Source organism: Brassica oleracea, chromosome C6, assembly GCF_000695525.1.
Source record: "Brassica oleracea var. oleracea cultivar TO1000 chromosome C6, BOL, whole genome shotgun sequence".
In the NCBI taxonomy this organism is placed as follows: Eukaryota; Viridiplantae; Streptophyta; class Magnoliopsida; order Brassicales; family Brassicaceae; genus Brassica; species Brassica oleracea.
In genome coordinates, this window is record NC_027753.1 from 13,807,654 (window position 1) to 13,815,228 (window position 7,575).

The 7,575-nt window shown below is 31.9% G+C and overlaps 1 long non-coding RNA gene across 2 annotated transcripts; it reads left to right on the forward strand.

The window, feature by feature from the left end:
* The first annotated feature begins 422 nt into the window (after positions 1 to 422).
* On the forward strand, positions 423 to 1,885 carry LOC106299463. Of its 2 annotated transcripts, none has more exons than XR_001261780.1 (4): positions 423 to 513; positions 590 to 1,430; positions 1,510 to 1,618; positions 1,694 to 1,885. It is a non-coding gene; the product is annotated as an uncharacterized LOC106299463 (long non-coding RNA). The 2 variants fall into 2 exon arrangements; XR_001261781.1 differs by having other exon boundaries at positions 590 to 1,424.
* Positions 1,886 to 7,575: the final 5,690 nt, after the last annotated feature.

A 7,575-nucleotide genomic window follows, 5' to 3' on the forward strand; every position in this document is an offset into this window, starting at 1 on the left:
ACATGGAAAATTTTAATGTTATTGAATTTTTTGGGTGAATCTTAAATTTATCATGTATATAGTGCAAAAGAAAAACTAGAGTTCATCTCGACATTAACAAACATGAAGATAACATATTAGTGGTGATGTGTGGACGAGATCAAAAATAATATTGTAAACAGACGTAAGCTTATAATAACTTAAGTTATTATAATTTCTAGATACATTATCTACAATTTATGGCTTAATATAAATACAAATTAACACTCTTCTAGATATGTTATCTACCATATGTGGTGTTAGTACATTTTTAACCAGAAAATGTATAGTGTTAATACATATTAAAATTAAGGATTGTAGTACGGGACTAAACACTAGTAATTATAAAATTTATAACAAAACCTTAAAACGATTACATTAATTTCCTCCTGCCACTACTAAACCCACTACGTCGACTTCAATGATCCCTCTCCAGGCTCCAACACCGATTTCATTACCCCTAATTCTTCATACTAGCCAACGAATAACCCAAAGGTATTTCCTAATTTTCATTTGGTTTATAGTTTTTATTACTGTTGAAATAAACTTCAATCGCCTCTTCCCGTTGCAGATTTTCTGATCGCCACTGAGGCCAAAGCTCCGCGTAGCAAACCTCCTCTCCGTCTTCGACTTCAATTTCACCACCGCACTACCACTTTGTTCTCTTCGCCATCATATGTTCTCATTCCCACCGGTTTGTACTACCTTTTTGTTCAGTCCTTAACCAACATTTTCTCTCCTGTTTATCACTATATAATCTGATTTTCTGATATCTAAAAGGTTTTAGGAGAATAGCTTTTCAACCCACCCAATTTGGTTTCAGTGACGACTCCTTAATTTATTGAATTCTCGGTCTAAAAGAGAGTACAACGGAAGGTCTATTAAGTATGAAGAAGCTACAATCATCACTGATGTACCTTGGAAAAAGTTTTTGAATTTAAAATTGGTTTCTTCGTTTAAATCCTCAAAATTGAGTAAAGTGAAAGTTTTTGTTGAAGCTTTTGCCTTGCCTAGAGCTTGGACTAGGGGTTTTGGTTCTTTTTGGCAGGAGGAAGGAGCCAGTCCAGTTTATGTGCTCAAACCGTGAGGCCTTTGAAGAGATCAGTCCTCAAACTTATGTCTTCGAGCTTCTTAGTTTACTGCTCGGCGATGATTACACTGGGAAAAGACAAGGCGGTTTAAGCACTATGCTTAAGAGGTTTATTGATTGCTTTATTTACTTTTGGTGACGTGGTTGTAGGCCTGTTCCATGAAGCAAATAAGAAATAGTTCCATGTAGCTAAGAAGATAGATAAGAAACGACAATCAGCCATTACTAAGTTTAATATATTCCGCAATGACTGTACATGGCTCTGGCATGTAGTTGGAGCCGAGACTCAACGGTTTGTCCACATGACTAACTGGCGGTACAAGTTAAGCTACAACCAATATTTAAATAATATAACTAATCAAGTGTCACTTACCAATGTCAAAGCAAATTTTTTTTGTCAGGTTCATGAAATCATAGATAAGGTTTCAGCACGTGCTTGATGTTTGGGGTGTGAACAAATCGCTGAAGAATGTGGCTAAGAAGGCGATAAAGTGATCATAGGAGAGATGTGTATGAGTTATTCTGAATCTTTGTCTGTTAGAAGTGGTTATTGTAAAATTTACTATCTTTTGCGTGTGTGTATAGCTGGAGTTGGTGTGGCATGACTCAACCAATGGGTCAAACAAGACTACGACACTTAGTTAGATGGCCTCAATGGAGATGAACCATACCGACCTGAGAAGTGAATCATATGTCTTTTCTAGTCAATGATTAACCAACAAGTTGCAAATCACTATGTATATATGTTTTTCTGACAGTTATGTATGTATGCTTAAACAGGACAGTTTCAGCTAGAAATAAACTAAATAAATTTTGTTTTCATTTTTTAATTTTAGATGTGTTATGGTCGGCGGTTGATGAGACTTTAAGAGAACAAAACAAGTTGTTTTAATACCTTAAATTATTTCCAAACAGAAACCTCGATTTACATATAGTTACACATACATTACAATTATCAAGGGCCGATATACAAATCAGATTAATAAAAATTGGATTGTTTTTTTTGGTATATATATATTGGATCAAAACAAAGAGAAAAATTGTAACATATTATTTCTTTCTCTTCTTTAGTTGTGTCTCAATTTCACCTATTTTCTTAATGAAAGAGCTCGCAACTAAGAAGAATATGATTTTTGTTCCAACTCTAATGTCGATTTTTTATGCAAGAAAAGCATAAGGATTACATATGATTAAATCACACATGGAATTGAATAAAACTCACATCTACCTACAGTCTTTGATGCAACAAGTGGGTATGTTATGACTGTTATGAAATGATACTTACAATTTTACATGTTTGAGGCTAAAGTGTTTGTTCACAGTTAAAAAATAGTGGCATGTAATTTGAGAACGTCTCAAGGCTTATAAGATTATGTGGCGTTACAATTCTGTCAAACGATCATTGCAAATTGAAAATCTGCTAGATTTTAGTTTGACGTTTGGACACCACTAGGGCAGCTATTCTCGCGTTTTGGTCCTTCTGGCCCGAGGAACCTGCGTGTTCCCTTGCATGCTACTGTCTCAGAGGCTTGCTTAGAAAATCAATGGAGGTTACCTGCAGCAAGATCAGACATCGCTTTAGAACTCCTTGCTCACCTCACAACAATTGATCCACCAAACGCTGAAGCTAGAAACGACAGGTATGATTGGGTGGTTGCTGGTGTTACTTGTAAGGTCTTTTCTTCCTCTCGTACTTGGGAGGCTGTTAGACCGAGAACTGCCACTAAAGATTGGACACAACTTGTTTGGTTCAAAGAAGGAGTTCCTAAACATTGTTTCACGATGTGGATCGCAAACTTAGACCGGCTTCCAACCAGATCTCGTCTTGCTTCATGGGGTGTCCAGACTGATCAGTCATGTGTGTGTGTGCTTCACAAGTTGAGACTCGAGATCACCTGCTCTTAAACTGTCAGTTTAGTCAGGCAGTGTGAATGCTAACTGTTCAACGACTGCGTCCACATTCAAGACCTTTCTGCTCTTGGGATGAGTTGATGTCCTGGATCCGACGATCCTCAATCTCAGCTCCAAGCACTCTTCGGAAGCTGTAGCCCACTCGACAGTCTTTAACCTGTGGAAACACAGGAACAACATCCTTCATAACGGTATCAGGCTTTCAGCTACTGCTGTTGCGAAGGTAATTAATTCACAGGGAGGTTAGAAACACGATAAATGCAAGGAGAGGCAGGAAGAAATTCAAATCTCTGATGTTGCTTTGGATTATTTGATCTCTAGGGTGCCAACCAAATTTTGTTCTGCCTTTTTTTTTTCCTTTGTTTTTGCCATGGTAGAACAGTATTTTAGATTGAACTCTTGTACAATCTATTTTTCATTAATATGAAATTTACGGTTTAGCAGAAAAAAATTATAATAACAAATATGACTCAAATGCTTTTAGAATATGCATACAAGATTGAATATAATATAACTGTATAATACAAATATGTGGATATATTACAAGGCATGAACATCGATGGGTAAGCTATGACATGCACATCTATAGATAAGCTAAATCACATTTTAGGTAGGTTAGTTAATAGATAAGAAATTGTGGAGCTTAAGATTGAATTTTAGGCTAGATTTGTTTTAGTTCATGTGCCTTATGAATTATGATAATGGCTATGTAATGACAAAATAATTTTCCTATACTCTGGCTTTTAGTTACATAACTAAATATTTTTTATTAGAACCATTACATTTATACATGTTTTCCTTCATAAAGTTACATATTCTGTTCAGAAATATTATACTAAACTAAAGTTATCTTCCACATTAGATGTGACATCAGCATAGACAAACCACTAACTCGATATATATACAACAATAATTATATTAAATTGAGAGCACTATAATTATAATTTAATATCTAAGTTAAAACAAAAAGGGTTTATTGATATATACTGAGTTTATTTTGCTTTTAAAAAACAAAATGTTAATGAAAAACTAGTCAACAGAGTTTTTAAAAAAATTAGTCAACAAATAATAATTTAGTCAACATACATAATATAGTTCAGTAATATAAAAATTCCAATAATAAATAGAAAAACGTCTATAAAAATAAAAGGGGTGAAATCTATTTATGATATTTTCTTTTTAGTTTCATCAAGTTTTTAAAAAATCAACAAGAAAATAAATAAAAACCACAATAAAAAAATTAACACATAGTCGAAACAAAGATTTCAAAAAAAAGTATTTTTTAAAAATATGATATAATAAATAAAACAGTAAATATAAAACACAAAGGATTTATATTTATTATACTCAAAATAATTGTGATTTTTTACAAAAAAAATAATGTTACAAAAAAATAATGTACTGATCCAATAAAAAACAAGCCTAAATTTAGTATTTATATAAAAATAAAATAGTATATATTTGCATAGTCCAAACAAAAAAATGTAATATAAAATAATTTGACAAGAAACACATAATAATATAAATAAAAATAGTTGACCTCACATAAAAAATATAGAGAAATTCTTGGGTTCACCCCCTAGGGTGAACCTCTAGATTCACCAACCAATAGTGTTTGAGTATTTGATATTTGATATCTTTTAAAAAAGGAAACACAATTGAATTTCCAAATAAGATTATATTTTCAAAATAAAACAATAAATATACATAATATATTTACAAAAAATAAATAAATAAATATTGTTAAACCGTTAGCAAAATACTAAATCCTATACCCTAAATCCTAAACCCTAAACCCTAAACGTTAAACCTTAAACTTTGGATAAACTCTAAACCGTTGGAAAATCTTAAACCCTAAATCATACATTAAAAACTAAATCTTAATAACACTAAACCCTAAACCCTAATCATTAAACCCTAAACCCTTGGATAAACTCTGAACCCTCAGATAAATCATAAACTCTAAATCAAAAATATTTAAAATTAAACCCTAGAGTTTATGATTTATCCAAGGGTTCAGGGTTTATCCAAGGGTTTAGGGTTTAGTGATTAGGGTTTAGGGTATAGGGTTTAGTATTTTGCCGAAGACTTAACAATATTAATTAATTTATTTTTTGTAACTATTTTTATGTATTTTATTATTTTATTTTAAAAATATAATCTAATTTGGATATTTAATTTTATTTCTTTTTTTAAAAGATATCAAATATCAAATACTCAAACACTATTGGATGGTGAACCTAGAGGTTCACCCTAGGGGGTGAACCCAAGAATTTCTCAAAAATATATAGACATCTAATTCATAAAAAAAAACACAACATCTATACTATTAAATCAGAATTCCTTATAGAATTTTCCCTTACTTTATAGAATTAGTTACAATGGTACGCCATTGCCTTTTTAATTTAAAAAAAAAGTCGCTTGTTTTGTTAGCAAATAACATTTAAACAATATTTAATAACACTAACATTTTGATACCATTTTTGATATCCCATTAATTTGCTTTAGATTTTTTTTTAAAACAATTTGTTTTAGATATTACAAGTATCCCATTATAATTTACTAAATATATATATATTAATACCCCAGATTAGTGAATCAATACGTGATAACTTTATGTTGACAAAAAAACTTACGTGACAATTTAAATAGTTTAACCCGCATGTTATATAATAACTTTTAAAAGATTTACTTTATGAGAATAAGTCTTTTGTGACAATTTTTTATGAGAATAAGTCTTATGTTGAATTCACATATTATGTTAATAGTTTATGAGAAAAAGAAAAAAAAAGAAAAAGAAAAAGAATTTTACCAAAAAACAAAATTATGATAAAAAGAAGATTGGATTCTTAGGTGTTATTGGTTTATATATTTTGATTGATTTAGAAATCCATATAGTATTTATAAATCCAAGTAAAATATGCAAATCCGGAGGTTTTTACTCGGATTTGAGTTTTTGTATTTTTAACTAAAAAATCCAAACAAATCCATTCAAATCCATTATAAAATCAAATATAGTAGTAAATCCGCACGATTGAATAACACTTGATTTGATACAGAATTTATGAATCATTAAACCAATAACACATGATTTTAATACATATTTGAAAATCATAGAAACAATAACACTAGATTTAGTTTGGATTTTCAAATCCATTAAAATACAACAACCAATAACCCCTAAGATACAAGCCAGGTGAAAATATTATTATGCTTTATGAGAAAAAATTTATGGTTTTCCATGGATACCAGATAACTCAAGAGTAACATCTTCTGATTTTCACCAGGATACATCGGATTTAATCAAAGTTGAGCAGGTGATGAAATTTTGAGGAAAAAAAATTCTCATTGATTCTGTCATGAGGGGTAGGAATGTTACATAACACCCGTACCTGTTTTGCAATAGAGCATGTAAAAACTATATGGTTCACAGATTCCCCTCTGAACCCACATAGTTGAGAGCAGTGGCGGATCCAAAATTATGTTTAAGGGGTGTCATAGAGTGGACTTTGGCCCAACACAAAGATACAATAAAGAAATTTTGGTAAAAATTAGGTGCAGAGGGAAGTCGAACTCAAGTTAGAGGTGTCAAGAGCAAGAGACTGAACCAATTTACCTGTGTCATCTGTTGCGGTCTTAACAAAACTCATTAAGATATATATATTTTGGGGTGACACCCCTATGCTCTACCTGCATCCGCCACTGGTTGAGAGCAAGGATCCACGCTTAGTCCTCTTTTGGCTAGAAGTTCCCCATCAAAAATATCATTCGAAAGTGCTCGCCACATGAATGATTTAATCTTAGCATTTGTATCCACTTTCCAAATAGCTTCTTTGAGCTCATTTAATGATGGTCTCGTTTCAGCTTGATGGCCTCATTTATGTAACATTCCTATCCCTTACAATATGTTTCTCTACATATCATCTAGTAACCAAACTTGACAGTATACATCCCATTTCTGTTATGGAGTCAAACCCAGTAGTCATCCTCGTCTGTCATCGGTTTCATCTTCATTAACCTGGTTATGTTCTCCTCATATAACAGTTTCTAGAGTTTATCTATCTTCCATCCTCTGGTTTGATGATCTATAAGCTCACTGGACTTCCATCTGAAATCCCTAAAATGTTTTGCATTAGAGGTCTCCTCACTGGTTCACCATGAATTCTAGGTCTGGGCGTTCGGGTACCCGTTGGCATTCGGGTCGGGTTTTTCGGGTTTTCGGATTTTCGGGTTTACGCTTCTAGGTCCCATACTAAAATTTTATTAGTACGGGTCGGGTTCGGATAATAACACTTCGGGTTCAGTTCAAAATTGTATTGCATCATAAAACTCATAAAGTAATCATATATCGTACGGATTCGGGTTATATCAGTTCGGTTCGGATATAACCAAAGTAAAAAAAAAAATAATTTTGAAGTAAAATATAAAGAAAAACATCTAAATTAAATAAAAATTAATCTATCACATATAAAATTGATAAAATAACAATAAAATGTTAAATCAAGCATGAAAACAAACATCATTTGTAAACAATATGTATTGCCTTATAGAGAGTA